Source organism: Anomaloglossus baeobatrachus, chromosome 1 (genome assembly GCF_048569485.1).
Source record: "Anomaloglossus baeobatrachus isolate aAnoBae1 chromosome 1, aAnoBae1.hap1, whole genome shotgun sequence".
NCBI classification, from domain to species: Eukaryota; Metazoa; Chordata; class Amphibia; order Anura; family Aromobatidae; genus Anomaloglossus; species Anomaloglossus baeobatrachus.
The window spans coordinates 431,703,403-431,722,290 of record NC_134353.1 but is presented as its reverse complement, the minus strand read 5'-3'; the positions used below and the strand labels follow the sequence as shown (position 1 = coordinate 431,722,290).

General features: G+C 45.0%; 1 protein-coding gene across 5 annotated transcripts in view; it reads left to right on the top strand.

Annotated features, from left to right (window-relative positions):
- Positions 1–18,888, top strand: part of HMG20B (high mobility group 20B) — an 866,046-nt gene that overhangs the window by 79,655 nt on the left and 767,503 nt on the right. For 2 of the 5 annotated variants that reach the window (XM_075352624.1, XM_075352625.1), the window contains exon 2: positions 17,130–17,242. The exons of the other annotated variants lie outside the window; for them this stretch is intronic. The gene's annotated coding sequence lies outside the window, so the exon portion shown is untranslated. The remainder of the gene's footprint in view (positions 1–17,129; positions 17,243–18,888) is intronic. 5 annotated transcript variants of the gene reach the window in all.

Sequence of the window (18,888 nt, the reverse complement as noted above, 5' to 3'; positions counted from 1 at the left end):
ATTCGGTTCAGATTAGTGGTGGGCGGACTCGCAGATATCTGGGATCAGCAGGTCCAACCTGGTTTAAAAAAAAAAAAAAATTCGGACTCGGAATAGATCCCAGATATCTGGCCTGACACCAGTCCCCATATAAGTCTATGGACTTGAAGCAGTAGCTTAAAAATGGTAGTCGAAGGGATAGGGGGATTTGAGCAGGCACTTTATAATGTATTTTAAGTTAATTTATTTGTAACGCTACTTCCGTGGCACACATTAAACTCATGCATATGCACTGCTGCCTCCGCCCACCGGCTGTCACCGCGTCTCTGGTTGCAGTCAGATGCGCCTCCACCTTGTATGACAGCGAGTCTGACTGCTTTCAATCAGAGATGGTGTTTGTGTGTCTATATTGCAGTATAAATTAATTTAAATTGGCGTAGGGTTCCACATATTAAGATGCCCAGCACAGATAAAACTACAGATTGCAGTCCCCAGCTGTGCACTTATCATGGCTATGTTTCAAAATAAGAGAGACTGCGTGTAGCTTTTTTAAGTGGTTAATAACAGTTTACAGCTGCCACTAAGCCCTAGATTAGTAATGGGAGGTGTCTAAGACCACCCCTTGCCCCCATACTAAACAGTAAGTGAAATGGAATAAACACAAACATCGAAAAAATCCTTTATTTGAAATAAAATATGAAAAACGCCCTCTTTCATGCATTTATTCAATCCAAAAATACCCAGGTCTGACGTAATCCACACGAGGTCCCACTACAATCCCAGCCCTGCTACCTTACTTTTAGCACAGCGCACATGACCATGCGCTGTGAGCTTCAGGCAGAAACTGAGATTCAGAGATGAGTGGTGACATCACTCAGGTTGTTTTGTGGTCAAAGCTTGAGGTTTCCACGGTCATTAACCCTGAATTCACAGGCCTCACATGCATTTTCTTTGCCAAGAGATGTAGATTTGGTGGTGAAATTTCTACACCATATTCCTGCACCCAATCTACACCACCTGGTAAAAAAATTGTATCATTATCGCATGGTCTTATGATTGGGTGCTAAAATGTTTGCGTGAGATTTCAGCACAAGTACATAAAATGTACTTGCGGATATTTAGCATATGATTAGTTATGCAGATTCTTATTTCACTACATTGTTACTCTTTTGGTAGAAAAATCTCTCTTATTGTACACTACAAATTACAACCTGTCCTCACATTTAGAGATGAGTGAACTTAAGGTTCGATGTTTGGAAACAGTCTTCCAAAAAACAAAGTTTGGTTTGAAGTTCAAGTGAGTTACGAGTGCAAACTGTGCTGTTTCTATTTGTCTTAGTTAAAACTGTTATTTAATGTTTTTCATGCTTGTCTCTGCTGCCATCTACTGGTCAGACCTTTCGGCTCCTCTGTTTCTTTTGTCCAGCCCATGGGAGTGTCTGATGACCCTCTTGCATCACATCCTGGGATGTTCATTTCCAAAGCAGAGTTTGTGAGAACAACTTCCCATATTGGATTGGAGCTACTAGGAACAAAGTCTTCTGACCACGTAGTAGCTTCAGAGGCAAGCATCACTGAGAATTACAATGCCAAGTACTTGGATTACTGCACTCTGCATGTCCTAACCTTTGGAGAAAATAAATCCACCATTGTTTCATCTCAGCATGTGCATTTTTCACTCTGGAGTGCTCTGGTCCTGTCTGCCCCACCTATAGGAAAAACGAAGGTAAGATTCTCACAACCTCTCACAACTATGCACCTTCCATCGCCTTTTAAGTGGGGACAGAACACAAACCACTCAAGCGAGCAGTGCTGTGCTTCAGTATGAGTGATCCTCAGCCCTGTGCGATCCGCTTGCAGTGTTTGAAAGGCTCACACTTGGGGGAAAATCGGCATGATCAGATGTAGTGTGCGTCTAAAAAAACTTTTTTTCTTTCTTAATCCCTACCCATCCTCCCCCTTAAGTGTTCTGCTTATGGCTGGCAGCATGTGGGTGGAGCGATGAACTGCTCAATTACTGACTTCCGTTCAGGTTCGGATCAAGTCGTGGTCACAAATCGAACTTTAAGGTTCGACTGTACCTTGGGAACCGAACTTCCAAAGGTTTGCTCATCTCTACTCGCATTCCCTAATCCCTTAGTGTGGTGTTAGTTTGATTCGCAAGCAAAAGGTCACTAGTTTGAATGAAGAAGCAGCCATGAAGATTTTTCAAGAAAGGAGAAATAGCTGAGTGACTGTTATCCATGAGTTGGATGATGCTAAGAAAATTGCCAAACTGCATCATGTGAGTGCTATGGCAGTTGTAAGAATTCGAAATGAAGTCCATCCATCCATTCAGAAGCCAAGTGGTGGACGTCTAGGCAAAATATTGACGTGAACAAGTCTACTCCACACAAAGTCTATAATCTCTGGTGTGACAAACATGACAGTGGAGTTGGCTAGTCGTTCATGTAGGCATCGTGCAACGCATGTTTCACATGTCTGAAATGAAGGCCCAAGGAAGGGAAGAAGCCTCAAGTTCAAAATTGTCAAAAGAAGCATTTGTTGGAATTTGCGAAGAGTTACGAAAAGTGGACAGTAGAAAATGAGAAATGAATTATTTGGAGTGATAACACAAAAGTCAATAGACTAGGCTCTGAGTGGTGTAAATGAAGCTAATAGAGTAAAAAGTTGAAGGAACTGTCAAGTTCAGTAGTATAGGATAACTCCGGCAGACTACCTATTTCCCATAAGAACCAGAGAGACACAGTAAATTGATATCAAAAATCCTTTTCTTTTATTTTGTTGGTGCAAAATGTGAGAAAAAATAGTGCTGTACAAGGGTCCGCGAAGTAACGTTTCGGCCAATCGGCCTTCCTCAGGTCGGACAAACTGGAGAGCAACAGGATGTAGAGGAGAGTAGAAGATATCAATAGATGTGCTCGACCGTATGCTGAACAACAGGATAAGTGGTGGTATATAGGAGAACCTATATGCGGATGTGTAGCGAGTAGTAGATAGCTCTGTCGTCAGAAAAGCACATCAGGTTCAATGCTCCTGTGGTAGCCGCGGTGTGGTGACTTGTGGTCATGTACAGGGAGTCACCAGAGTTAATAAACATGGCACGAGACCTCATGAGTCATCTGTGTTGAGGTATGCTTCAGGCACAATCTGATACTCGGGGATCATGGTGTTCCAGAACAGATGTAGCTTAAACGATCTATCAAGACCAGGGGCTAGGGGCCATAATATGGTCAGGGAGTATGTAGGATAAACAGGAACCTTATCCAGGTAGTTGCCTATTGCTCCAGTGGTTAAGCATAGGAGAGAGTCCGTGGAATATGGTAGTAGGAGTCCAGGTAACTACCGGCAAGCGTCAGAGGTGCTTGTGGGGTGAACCGCGCGCCCTGTGGAGTGAGACTCCCATTGGAGCCGATTGGCCGAAACGTTACTTGGCGGACCCTTGTACAGCACTTTTTTTTTTTTCTCACATTTTGCACCAACAAAATAAAAGAAAAGGATTTTTGATATCCATTTACTGTGTCTCTCTGGTTCTTATGGGAAATAGGTAGTGTGCCGGAGTTATCCTATACTACTGTCTGTTTTCTCCAGAGTACCTGAGGTGATGCGAGGTCTTTTTCTCACACAACTGTCAAGTTCAGTGGCGGAAGCCTGTTATGAACTGATATAACCGTGGACGATGACAAAAAATCCCATTAATCAGGAAAAAACAAAACCACAAGAGTAGTTGGAAACTGAGCTGACCGCAATCCCCTATCTATCAGACAACACTAGAAGTAGCAGTGGGGTATTCCTAACACACCTAGACACATTGTCACTGCCGGAGAAACTTGCTACACCTCGAAGATAGAAATGAGGAATCCTAACTTGCCTCGGAGCAGTTCCCAAAGAAATAGCAAGCCCCCAACATGTAACGACGGTGATGTAAGCAAACACAATACACAGATACAAATTATAGATTAGCAAAGGTGAGGCCCGACTTACTAGATGCAACAGGACAGGACAGATAACTGATTAATACTAAGGCCACTCTGTCTTCCCCCGCTAGATCAGGTACTCTTGTGCCAGACACTTTAAACAGAACTGCAGATACAATGGGAAGAAACAAAATCACAGAACAAACAATATTCTAAAGTGCAAATAATCCAAACAAGAACAGGTAGCAAACTCCCTTTCTTGCTTGAGGAACTGCCCTGCTCACAAAAGCAGAGAGAGATTCTCACATACAAGAAACCAAACGCAGAACCAAATGGAATAAGCAAGAACACCCTTAAGTGCAATTTCAGCAATTAAGCACAGAAACTAGCAAAATTATCTGGAGTAGATTCAGGCACAGAATAAATGGGAGACACTGATGGGTGAACTCCCAGCCATCTGCAGAAACAGCAGGAAAACATTTATCACCGGCAGCCATCAGGCAGAAACTGCTCTCCTAAATACACTAGGCTGATCTGCAATAAGACTTCCTGGAGCCGCCGCCTGACCTACACCCCACCTATTGTCTCCTCCCCATAATCCTATAGAATGTAAGCCCGCAAGGGTAGGGCCCTCTTCCCTCTGTACTAGTCTGTCTACTGTAACTTGTATACGTATTTTGTATGTAACCCCCTTCTCATGTACAGCACCATGGAATTAATGGTGCTCTATAAATAAATAATAATAATAATAATAATAATTCCCAATTAACCCCAACACCTGTTTGAGTTACAGATTCAGACAGCTTCATTACCAATCCTGGCCACCAGAGGGAGCTCCACACCAGCATCCAATCGGATGACATTCACAACAGTACCACCCCCCCCCCCTTGAGGAGGGGTCACTGAACCCTCACCAGAGCCACCGGGTGTGTCAGGATGGGCATGATGAAAGCCACAAACTAATCTGTCAGCATCAATGTCAGAAGCCCAAGAATTGTCCACCTGACCATAACCCTTCAAGGTTACCATAACAAGGTACTGAAGCTTTTGTCTAAGGCGGGAATCCAAAATTTTGTCTACTTCATGTTCTAAGTAGATCCCCATCTACCAACACAGAATCAGGAGGCACTGCCGAGGGGAGCTGCTGGTTCCACATGTTTCTTCAACAAAGACTTATGAAAAACATTGTGAATTTTTAAAAGACTCAGGGAGAGCTAAACGAAAAGATTCAAGATTAATAATCTCCGAAATCTTATAAGGCCCAATAAATCTTGGCTTAAATTTAGGAGAAGAAACGCTCATAGAAATATTTTTGGAGGACAACCAAACCATGTCCCCTACTTTAAACCAGGGACTAACAGTCCTACGCCGGTTGGCAAACCTTTGGGCATTCTCCTGGGCCTAAAACAATTTGTCCACTACCTGACCCCAAATCTGCTGCATTCTCTCCACCACAGAATCAACTCCCGAACAGGCCGAAAGCCTCAACCTGCCCTGAAGAAAACCTGGGATGAAACCCAAAAGGGCCGAAAAATGGAGACCTCAAAGTAGCAGAGCTAGCCCTTTTATTGAGAGAAAACTCTGCCAATGACAAAAACGAAATCCAGTCATCCTGATCTGCAGATATAAACACCTCAAATAGGTTTCAAAGGTCTGGTTTTCTCTCTGACCATTGGTCTGAGGATGAAATGCAGAAGAAAGACAGCCTAATTCCTAATTTAGAACAAAATGCTCTCCAAAATCTGGACACAAACTGAACTCCTCTGTCTTGACACACTATTCTTAGGAATACCATGTAAACAAACCTCCTGTTGAAAATACAAGGCCACCAAGTCTGATGAAGACGGAAACTTAGGCAATGGTATCAAATGGACCATCTTAGAAAATCTATCACAAATAACCCAAATAACAGTCTTCCTCTGAAAGACAGGAAGATCCGAAATAAAATCCATAGCGATAGGAGTCCAAGGTCTCTTAGGTACAGGCAATGGCAATAACAACCCACTAGAACGTGAACAACAAGGCTTGGATCTAGAAGAAACCCCAGAAGATTGCATAAAAATCCTGACGTCCCAAGATAAAGAAGGCCACCAAAAAGACCTGCTCACTAGATCCCTAGTACAAAAAATTCTCATGATGACCAGCCAAGACAGAACAGTGAATCTCAGACATATCTCTACTCCTCCATTGATCAGTAACATACACTTTCCCCACAGGACATCTCTCAGGTTTGTCCCCCTGAAATCTCTCAAGTGTTAACCTCAAATCGGGCAAAATGGCGGAGAGGACCACACCTTCGTTCAGGATGGTAGCTGGCTCAGCAACATCAAGAGAATTAGCAAAGAAACTTCTAGAGAGGGCATCTGCTTTATTATTCTTGGTGCTCAGTAAAAAAAAAAAAAAAAAGAGACCACAAAATCGAAACGCGTAAAAAATAGAGCCTACTTGGCCTGCCTAGGATTAAGTCTCTTGGCAGATTCAAGGTAGGTCAGATTCTTATAATCAGTGAGAACCACAATTTCATGTCTGGCCCTCTCCAACCAATGTCTCCATTCTTCAAAAGTACGCTTCATAGTCAATAATTCCCGATTTTACCCACATCATAGTTGTGTTCAGATGGAGAAAATTTCTAAGAAAAGAAGGCACAAGGCTTCAGTTTGGAAGTTATAGGATCTCTTTGAGACAAAACAGCTCCTGCTCCAATCTCTGAGGTATCTATCGCTACCTGAAACGAAAGAGAAACATCAGGTTGCTGTAGGACTGGGGCAAAAGTGAACCTCCTTTTTAAGCTCCTGAAATGCCATAATGGCCTCTGGGGTCCAATTCTCAACATCCGCTCCCTTTTTTGGTCAAATCCGTCAAAGACTTATTTTTTATTGTCTAGTTCGATATTATATTGAGAAACAATGTTTCTCTCAAATACCTTGTGTTGGCAATAATGCCTGCGAGAGGCGCTATTGCAGACTGCTGTAACCCCGTCTAGTGACGTCCCTGTCAAGTGCTGCACACGTCACATCCGTGCAGCCGGCTGCATTTTCTGAGCCCATCTGCTCCCTGCTTATCCTCCCTCAAGGCACAGCGTGTCTCTTGCTTGCAGCGTTCTGCGAGGAGGGAGGAGGGAGGGGAAGCAGGGAGCAGATGGGCTGTGACAGCAGTGAAAAACCGCTCACAGCTCAGAGTCTGGAAGAATACAGCTGGCTGTACGGATGTGACGTGTGCAGAGCTTGACGGAGATGTGACTGGACGGGGAACAGCGGTCTGCAATAGCACCCCTCACAGGCACTATTGCCAACACAAGGTATTTGAGAGAAACATTGTTTCTCAATATAATATCGAACTAGACAATAAAAAAAATGGGTGAACCACCCCTTTAATATAAGTTCGCATAGCATCATGTTTGGGCACTGACAAATTGAAAATCCGTCCCTTAGGAAATTTGCAACCTGGCACTAAGTCAATGGCACAAACACACTCCCTATGGGGAGGCAAAGAATTAGATCTAGTCTCAGTAAAGGGAACCTGTCATCAGAAATTTAGCTTGAAACCTAAAAGTTTCCCCCTCTGCAGCTCCTGGGCTGCATTCTAGCAATGTTCCTGTTGTTTGTGCCCCCGTTCTGACCAAAATAAAGACTTTATAAAGTGGTACCTCTTTTCTATTCAAATCTTGATAATGGTACACAGGGGCGGGCTCTCTGGTATCCTTTAGTCTGCCTCCTGTCGCTTTAGGCCGTCCCCCATCGCTACATTCCATACTTCAGGACGCCGCCCACTGCGCATGAGGTGCCGCGCACGCGAGGACCGCTGGGCACGTGTGTCGCAGGCACGAGACTATGGGTGGCGCTGTGATTGCAGAAACGGCTCTCCTAAATACACTTGGCTGATCCGCAAAAGGACTTCCTGGATTCCCAATTAACTCAAACACCTGTTTGAGTTACAGATTCAGACTCTGCTTCATTACCGTTTCTGGCCACAAGAGGGAGCTCCACACCAGCACCCACACGGATGACATTCACAACAGAATCCTCATAATATGGGGTGGTTTCACAAAAGGCATTGGATACTTGAGCAGGATGGATGGTGGTCTCAATGCTAAGCTATATGCGAGTATCCTACAAGACGAGTTACTTCATACACTTGAATACTATGGGTATGAAAAGGAAGACCGTGTTCCAGCAATGAACTAAAACAATGGGTCAATGAAAGTGAAGTAGAGGTGCTGTATTGGTCCCAAGTCCTCAACCTAATCAAACATTTGTGAGTAGAGTTGAAGAAAAAGCTGTATGCATACCCAAGTGACTCAACCAGTGTGAACTAATGTGTACAGGAAGAGAAAAACAAGCACAATAGGGTCTGATTTGTGGTGGAAAACGGTGGAAACCTGCTATATGGTTTTGCTCACCTGAAGAGGTTGTATCCGACACAACCATTGGAGAAAGTCTTGAAACAGACAGCTGTTACAGCCACCATATTGAAGATACTTCAGTCAGATGAAGGAATGGATAGGGTTAAGCCCGCGCTGCTGAAATGAGAGGAGAGGAAGGTGGTGCTGGGGGACAGAGGAGAGATTTGAAAGTGTTTTGAATAGCTGTTTAGGGTTGTGGGATAGGGAGGATATGAGTGAGGAGAAGTAGGTTTGTTTTGCAGCGGTGAGTGCGGACTTGAAAGTGGTGAGGGACTGTTTGTATGTGACGAAGTGCTTGGGGGAATGCGACCTCTTCCATCTGCCCTCAGCAATCCCTGGAAGCCCGTCTGTTTTTTTTTAGTGTGACTCGTGTGCCAAGGTTGCCTGTGTATCGTTTTGGTATGCATGAGTGGGGTTGCCAATTCGAGAGCTGCAGAGATTGTGGTGTTATATAAAGTGGCAGCAGAATCTGCATTGTGTAAAGAACAATGTCTGCAAGAGGGAGAAGGGACTGATAATGTGAGTGTAAATCAAGATGTTTGCAATTTCTGCATGGGTAAGAAAGTTTATGGAGGGGGGTTGAATACTTGGAGAAGAGAGGGAAATGAATGTTAGTAGGTTGTGATCAGACTGTGGGAGTGGTGAGTTTGAGAGCTTAGATAGGGAACAGAAGCAAGTGAAGATGAGGTGAAGTGTGTGGCCATCTTTGTGAGTAGGTGCAGAGGGCCATTTGGTGAGGCTGAAGGAGGAACTGAGTGTGAAAAGTTTAGAGACAGATGAGTGGGATGTGTCAATGAGGATGTTAAAGTTGCCCAAAATGATGGGGGGGATGTTGGTGGAAAGGAAATCTGGTAACCAGGTGGTGAAGTGGTCGAGAAAGGTGGTGTCCGGTCCTGGAGGGCGATAAATGACAGCCAGTTGGAGGGTGAATAGATGCGGACGGAGTGCACCTCCAAAAGACGTGAAAGTAATAGAGGGTGGGAGTGGGGTGAAGGTGCATTCTTGTAATAGGAGAAAAAAAACTCCTTCACCATATTTGTTACTGGGGTGGGAGGGGGGGGGGTGAGAGAAATAGGAACCACCATAAGAAAGTGCAGCAGTAGAGGCAGTGTCAGAGGGGGTGAGCCAGGTTTCAGTGATGCCCAGAAAGAAGTGATGTGATATTAGTGATTAAAAGATCATGAATGTAGGAAAACTTACTGCAGACAGCGAGCATTCCATAGAGCTTCTGTTAGGGGGACTGAGGGAGCGGGGTCTGGGTGAATGTGTATCAGGTTTGAATGGTTGCAAAAATTTGTCATAGCTCAAGGATGAGGGTTGGAAGTGATTGTGGGGATGGTGAGGAATGTCAGGATTTGGAATATCACCAGCAGTTAGGAGAAGCAGCGACAGTGTTAGTAGATGGGAGCAGAGAGGCCATGAGGTGGCTATGTGTGTCTGGAGACACAGGGTGCAATGTCGAGGAGAAGATCTGTGGGGAGGGTGAGATGTGTGGTGAGGATGGAGGGGGGAGAGGATCAGTTCCTTACTGGCTTTAGAGATCAGGGGGTAAGTAGAAAGTGATGCATTATTGGGGTGCAAATGAAAAGAAACACAAACATTGTTTAGGCTTTTCACACATCCGGCTTTTCGCCGGTTTGCTGGATTTGGCGCACGCCAGTACAGTGTATACAGTACAATGGCAGCGCGACAAGCGCCGGTCACATGCTGTCATGTGACCGGAGCATGTGACCCATTGTACTGTATACACTGTACTGGCGTGCGCCGAATCCGGCAAACCGGCGAAAAGCTGGATGTGTGAAACCAGCCTTAGAATGTCTACATATCAGTTACCTTCCGGACCAATTCTTGCCTAATTCATTATATCACAGCCATGCTTAGGGATACAGACGCCGACAATGTCTCAGCTGACAATATGGTCCAAATATATAATGTCAGAAGTTCACTCAGGTAGATCACAGAAGGGAGGGGCTGGTACTCATTCTGTTTACTTCCATCAAAGCTGAGCTCAGATGTAGGCTAGCATAGGCAGTTAACAGGGGGTCATAAAGAAAAGTGAGAAGGGGGGTTCATGGAGTGGTTGGTCAGTTAGATATACCAGAAGCAGAGAAAGCAGGACATGCACGGAAAGTCATATCATGGGGAAAGAGGAGTAGTCTTCACACATACCAGATGATGTTGTTATTACAGGTATGAGGGGCTGCTGATGTCTTTGGCTTTACCTAGCAAGAAGTGAGATAGGATGATGAAAATGGTTTTGCATTTGGAAGCTGTTGCTGTGACCAGACAACATGCGGTCTAAGGAACTCTCAATTGAGGTGAAGCAGAACATCCTGAAGCTGAAAAAAAAGAAAAAATCCATCAGAGAGATAGCAGACATGCTTGGAGTAGCAAAATCAACAGTCGGGGGTACATTCTGAGAAAAAAGGAATTGACTGGTGAGCTTGGGAACTCAAAAAGGCCTGGGCGTCCACGGATGACAACAGTGGTGGATGATCGCCGCATACTTTCTTTGGTGAAGAAGAACCCGTTCACAACATCAACTGAAGTCCAGAACACTCTCAGTGAAGTAGGTGTATCTGTCTCTAAGTCAACAGTAAAGAGAAGACTCCATGAAAGTAAATACAAAGGGTTCACATCTAGATGCAAACCATTCATCAATTCCAAAAATAGACAGGCCAGAGTTAAATTTGCTGAAAAACACCTCATGAAGCCATCTCAGTTCTGGAAAAGTATTCTATGGACAGATGAGACCAAGATCAACCTGTACCAGAATGATGGGAAGAAAAAAGTTTGGAGAAGAAAGGGAACGGCACATGATCCAAGGCACACCACATCCTCTGTAAAACATGGTGGAGGCAACGTGGTGGCATGGGCATGCATGGCTTTCAATGGCACTGGGTCACTTGTGTTTATTGATGACATAACAGCAGACAAGAGTAGCCGGATGAATTCTGAAGTGTACCGGGATATACTTTCAGCCCAGATTCAGCCAAATGCCGCAAAGTTGATCGGACGGCGCTTCATAGTACAGATGGACAATGACCCCAAGCATACAGCCAAAGCTACCCAGGAGTTCATGAGTGCAAAAAAGTGGAACATTCTGCAATGGCCAAGTCAATCACCAGATCTTAACCCAATTGAGCATGCATTTCACTTGCTCAAATCCAGACTTAAGACGGAAAGACCCACAAACAAGCAAGACCTGAAGGCTGCGGCTGTAAAGGCCTGGCAAAGCATTAAGAAGGAGGAAACCCAGCGTTTGGTGATGTCCATGGGTTCCAGACTTAAGGCAGTGATTGCCTCCAAAGGATTCGCAACAAAATATTGAAAATAAAAATATTTTGTTTGGGTTTGGTTTATTTGTCCAATTACTTTTGACCTCCTAAAATGTGGAGTGTTTGTAAAGAAATGTGTACAATTCCTACAATTTCAATCAGATATTTTTGTTCAAACCTTCAAATAAACGTTACAATCTGCACTTGAATTCTGTTGTAGAGGTTTCATTTCAAATCCAATGTGGTGGCATGCAGAGCCCAACTCTCGAAAATTGTGTCACTGTCCAAATATTTCTGGACCTAACTGTGTGTGTGTGTGTGTGTGTGTATATGTATATGTATATATATATATATATATATATATATATATATATATATATATATATATATATATATATATATATATATATATATATATATATATATATATATATATATATATATATATATATATATATATATATACATACATATACATATATATATATATATATATATATATATATATATATATATGTGTATATATGTGTGTGTATGTATATATATATATGTATGTATATATCTATATATATATATATAATATAATTACTAGAAGGTGGCCCGATTCTACGCATCGGGTATTCTAGAATTTACGTATTGTGTAGTTAATGTATGATTTTTGATATATATCTATATATATATATATGTGTGTATGTGTATGTTTATATGTAGAATATAGAGAGAGATGTTGTTGTCTGTAGCTACCAAGTATTTGTGTAGGGGCTGTACATGTTCTGGGTGTTGGTGGCGGGGGGTGAGAGCGGTGTTGTTTGTGTGTTGCGTTGTGTGTCGTTATTTGTGGAGCGCTGTGTGTGTGTGTGTTTTGGGGGGAGGTATGTTTTGTGCAATGTGTGTGTTGTGCGGTATGTGCGTATATTTGTGTGTGCCGCGGTGTTTGTGTGTGTTGGGTGTTGTGTGTGTGTGTGTGCGGCGTTGTGTGTGTGGGTGTCTGTGTAGGGCAGTGTTTGTGGTTCCCAGTGTGTGTGTGTGTGTGTGTGTGTGTGTGTGTGTGTGTGTGTGTGTTTTGGGGGTAGGTGTGCACCCCCCATCGTGCTCCATCCCCCATGCTGCGCACCCGACATCGTGTTCCATCCCCACTCCCCATTGTGCTCCATCCCCCATGCTGCACATTCCCCATCGTGCTCCATCCCCTATGCTGCGCACTCCCCATCGTGCTCCATCCCCCATGCTGCGCACCCCCCATTGTGCTCCATCCCCCATGCTGCACACTCCCAATCGTGCTCCACAGTCACACATCAGACAGTAAACACGCAGGCATCTGATCGCATACACTCACACACACACCTCACTTCTCCCTGTGCCCACCGGTGGGCGGTCCCAGCAGCTGTGCTGCACGCCGTGCTCCTCTGCCGACACTCACAGATCCGATCGCATACACTCACACACACACACACACACTCACACACATCCGATCGCATACACTTACACTCACACACATCCGATCGCATACACTCACACACACACACTCACACACATCCGATCGCATACACTCACACACACACTCGCACACATCCGATCGCATACACTCACACACATCCGATCGCATACACTCACACACACACACACACACACACACATCCGATCGCATACACTCACACTCACACACACACATCCGTTCGCATACACTCACACACACACACACACACACACACATCCGATCGCATACACTCACACTCACACACACACATCCGTTCGCATACACTCACACACACACACACACTCACACACATCCGATCGCATACACTCACACACACACTCACACACATCCGATCGCATACACTCACACACACACACTCACACACATCCGATCGCATACACACTCACACACATCCGATCGCATACACACACACACACATCCGATCGCGCACACACTCACACACATCCGATCGCATACACACACACACACATCCGATCGCGCACACACACACACATCCGATCGCATACACTCACACACACACACACACACATACACTCACACATCCGATCGCATACACTCACACACACACACACACACACATCCGATCGCATACACTCACACACACACACACACACACTGACGATATCGCACATACGCGCTGACACAATCACAACATCCGGAGATACCACATGCTTCTGGCCATGTGATCCTCCGGCAGGTCCTGGAAGATCACTTCACAGTATCGCCGCCGAGAAGCAAGCGATATCACGGGATGTTGTGAGTATGTGGATGCGATCTGATGTGTGTGTGTGTGTGTGTTTGTGTTCCGCCGCTGCAGGACGTGGATGCGATCTGAGGTGTGTGTGAGAGTGAGTGTGATCTGATGTGTGTGTGTGTGTGTGTGTGTCCTTATGTGTGTGTGTGTTCCGCCGCTGCAGGACCTTGATGCGCTCACCTCGGGGCGAGAAGCCATTCTGTGTAGGGGGCGGAGCCTGGGCGAGTGGCCAATCCGTGCGGGGGGGCGGAGCCGATGTGAGGAGAGCGGCCAATCCATGCGGGGGAGGGTAATATATATCTACACACTTATATATATTATATAACATATATATGTGTATATATATATATTATATAAAAATATAATATACAGTACAGACCAAAAGTTTGGACACACCTTCTCATCTCTAAAACATCTATTAAGAGGAGACTTTGTGCAGCAGGCCTTCATGGTAAAATAGCTGCTAGGAAACCACTGCTAAGGACAGGCAACAAGCAGAAGAGACTTGTTTGGGCTAAAGAACACAAGGAATGGACATTAGACCAGTGGAAATCTGTGCTTTGGTCTGAGGAGTCCAAATTTCAGATGTTTGGATCCAACCACCGTGTCTTTGTAGAAAAGGTGAACGGATGGACTGTACAGTTAGGTCCAGAAATATTTGGACAGTGACACAAGTTTTGTTATTTTAGCTGTTTACAAAAACATGTTCAGAAATACAATTATATATATAATATGGGCTGAAAGTGCACACTCCCAGCTGCAATATGAGAGTTTTCACATCCAAATCGGAGAAAGGGTTTAGGAATCATAGCTCTGTAATGCATAGCCTCCTCTTTTTCAAGGGACCAAAAGTAATTGGACAAGGGACTCTAAGGGCTGCAATTAACTCTGAAGGCGTCTCCCTCGTTAACCTGTAGTCAATGAAGTAGTTAAAAGGTCTGGGGTTGATTGCAGGTGTGTGGTTTTGCATTTGGAAGCTGTTGCTGTGACCAGACAACATGCGGTCTAAGGAACTCTCAATTGAGGTGAAGCAGAACATCCTGAGGCTGAAAAAAAAGAAAAAATCCATCAGCGAGATAGCAGACATGCTTGGAGTAGCAAAATCAACAGTCGGGTACATTCTGAGAGAAAAGGAATTGACTGGTGAGCTTGGGAACTCAAAAAGGCCTGGGCGTCCACGGATGACAACAGTGGTGGATGATCGCCGCATACTTTCTTTGGTGAAAAGAACCCGTTCACAACATCAACTGAAGTCCAGAACACTCTCAGTGAAGTAGGTGTATCTGTCTCTAAGTCAACAGTAAAGAGAAGACTCCATGAAAGTAAATACAAAGGGTTCACATCTAGATGCAAACCATTCATCAATTCCAAAAATAGACAGGCCAGAGTTAAATTTGCTGAAAAACACCTCATGAAGCCAGCTCAGTTCTGGAAAAGTATTCTATGGACAGATGAGACAAAGATCAACCTGTACCAGAATGATGGGAAGAAAAAAGTTTGGAGAAGAAAGGGAATGGCACATGATCCAAGGCACACCACATTCTCTGTAAAACATGGTGGAGGCAACGTGATGGCATGGGCATGCATGGCTTTCAATGGCACTGGGTCACTTGTGTTTATTGATGACATAACAGCAGACAAGAGTAGCCGGATGAATTCTGAAGTGTACCGGGATATACTTTCAGCCCAGATTCAGCCAAATGCCGCAAAGTTGATTGGACGGCGCTTCATAGTACAGATGGACAATGACCCCAAGCATACAGCCAAAGCTACCCAGGAGTTCATGAGTGCTAAAAAGTGGAACATTCTGCAATGGCCAAGTCAATCTCCAGATCTTAACCCAATTGAGCATGCATTTCACTTGCTCAAATCCAGACTTAAGATGGAAAGACCCACAAACAAGCAAGACCTGAAGGCTGCGGCTGTAAAGGCCTGGCAAAGCATTAAGAAGGAGGAAACCCAGCGTTTGGTGATGCCCATGGGTTCCAGACTTAAGGCAGTGATTGCCTCCAAAGGATTCGCAACAAAATATTGAAAATAAAAACATTTTGTTTGGGTTTGGTTTATTTGTCCAATTACTTTTGACCTCCTAAAATGTGGAGTGTTTGTAAAGAAATGTGTACACTTCCTACAATTTCTATCAGATATTTTTGTTCAAACCTTCAAATTAAACGTTACAATCTGCACTTGAATTCTGTTGTAGAGGTTTCATTTCAAATCCAATGTGGTGGCATGCAGAGCCCAACTCGCGAAAATTGTGTCACTGTCCAAATATTTCTGGACCTAACTGTATATGCCTGGTTCCCACCGTGAAGCATGGGGGAGGAGGTGTGACGGTGTGGGGGTGCTTTGCTGGTGACACTGTTGGGGATTTATTCAAATTGAAGGCATACTAAACCAGCATGGCTACCACAGCTGCGACATCGCTAACGATATATCGTCGGAGTCACGTCGTTAGTGACGCACATCCGGCGCCGTTAGCGATATCGCAGCGTGAGACACCAAGGAGCGACGATCAACGAGCGCAAAAACGTGAAAAATCGTTGCTCGTTGACACGTCGCTCCTTTTCCAAATATCATTGCTGCTGCAGGTACAATGTTGTTCATCATTCCTGCGGCAGCACACATCGCTATGTGTGACATCGCAGGAGCGACGAACATCTCCTTACCTGCGCCCACCGCTCATCTCCGCCCCTCCTCTGCTTTTGGACGGCTGCTCTGTGACATCGCTGTGACACCAAACGAACCGCCCACCCTTAGAAAGGAGGCGGTTCGCCGGCAATAGCGACATCGCAGGGAAGGTAAGTCCGTGTGATGAGTGTAAGCGATGTTGTGCGCCACGGGCAGCGATTTTGCCCGTGTCGTACAACAGATGGGGGCGGGTACGCTCTCTAGCGATATCGGTACCGATATCACAGCGTGTAAAGTACCCTTATGACTTTGTGCACACATTCAGTATTTGCAGCATAAAATTGTGCTGCAAATGCTGAGGTGTTGTCAGGAACAACACTGCATAAAATATGCGTTTTGCTTGCAACTGTAAAACGCTGCATATTTTCCGCTACAAAATCGCAATAAGTGCACATAACCTTATAATTAATTGGGGGAGTGTCACAGACTGATTAGTTAATATTTATTAGGCGACAGATTATAGTTAATGTGGGCACAGTGCGGCTTATCACCTTATATTCTGAATGGTGTGTGGCTCATTAGTCTCATATAGTCTGGTACATATTTATATTCAGGGGCACAGTGTGGGGTAAATGTATGTATACAATATATGTGACCTTGTTATTTTCAGGGCTGCAGTGGTCAATGTGACAAGAAGAGTAGTGGCTGTAAGATGGCGACATGAAGGTCTGACCAGATGGAGAAGAGACAACAGAAAATAACTTACCAGATGAGACGTCAGCGGTAAGTAACCTTCTGAAAACATTTATTCTGTACTGTATGACTTGGAGTATTGCTGTAATTTGTTAAATCTGTTAGGCCACATTATCATATTTGTGTGACATTTTCCTGTGTTGCCAGACTTTTTGTTTTTTATCAGACGGCACACTGACCCCTAGAGCAGGGGTCTCAAACACGCGGCCCACGGGCCGCATGCGGCCCCCAGGCCCGTGCCCCTGGTCACTATCGCGGCAGCTGCAGGGGCCGCAGCCACTGTCTGCGCTTTGTCAGATGAATGTGTTGTCGGTGCTGCGCTCTGGCGCCGGCAATACAATCATCTCACATAAATCACTGACAGTGACACTGCAGCTGCCGCGATAGTAACAGGGGCACGGGCCTGGGGGCCGCACGAAGCAGAGATGAGGCAGCGGAGGGAGTGCGGGACAGGTGAGAAGAATGGTGTGCGTGACGTTAATCCTTTAGCGACCTATGACGTACTGGGTACGTTATGGCTCCCTGGTACTTAAGGACACATGACGTACCCAGTACGTCATTGTGAAATCGCGGCCCCGGTGGCTACGATCGCTGCAAATACCTTAGATTCGGGGAGGAGGGGACCTCAGGAGGGGTGGTGTCTCCTCCCCGGACCTATGGAGGCTGTGATTGGCTGATGAACGCCGCTCAGCCAATCACAGCCACTAATGTTTCAGCCATTGAAAATCGCTGAAACATTGAAATCCAACCCAGATCAGTGCAGCTGTAGCCCTGATCATTGGCTGGAGCTGGGTGACCTGTGTTTCACCCGCCCCCAGCTCTGATTGGAGAGATCGGTCACAAGGCCAGTTTCTCCAATCACTGTGGATCTGGGGCCGCAGACCACTCCCCTCAGCTTCACTCCGGTGTCTGTGGAAGGTGAGGAGAGCTGCTGATCCATTACTACAGGATGGGGACAAAGTGCGCACATTACTATGAGATGGGGATAAGGCTGGGGACATAGTTACATAGTTACTTAGGTTGAAAAAAGACCTAGGTCCATCTAGTTAAACCTTCCTCCACCAGTTCTACATTTAGTCGGGACATTACTATAGGATTGGGACGTTACAAGGATGGGCACAATACTATTGGATGGGGACATTATTACTATAGGATAGGGACTAGGATGGGGACAAGGCTGGGGACATTACTATAGGATAGGGACTAGGATGGGCACATTACTATAGGATGGGGTACAATACTTCAAGGGGACAAGGCTGGGGACTTTACTATAGGATGGGGACAAGGTGGGCACAGTACTATAGGATGGGGACTAGGATGGGCACAGTACTATAGGATGGGGACATTACTACAGGATGGGGACAAGGTGGGCACATTACTGTAGGATAGGGACATTACTACCAGGGGACAATGTTGGGAAACATTACTATAGAATACAGATAATGCTGGGGACATTACTATAGGGTGGGGACAAGGTTGGCACATTACTACAGGATGGGCACATTACTATAGAATTGGGACAGTACTATAGGATGGGGACATTGCTACAAGGGGACAAGGATGGGGAACATTACTATAAGATGGGGGACAAGGATGGACACATTACTATAGATTGGGGACATTACTATAACATGGGGACAAGGATGAACACATTACTACAAAATGGGGACAAGGAT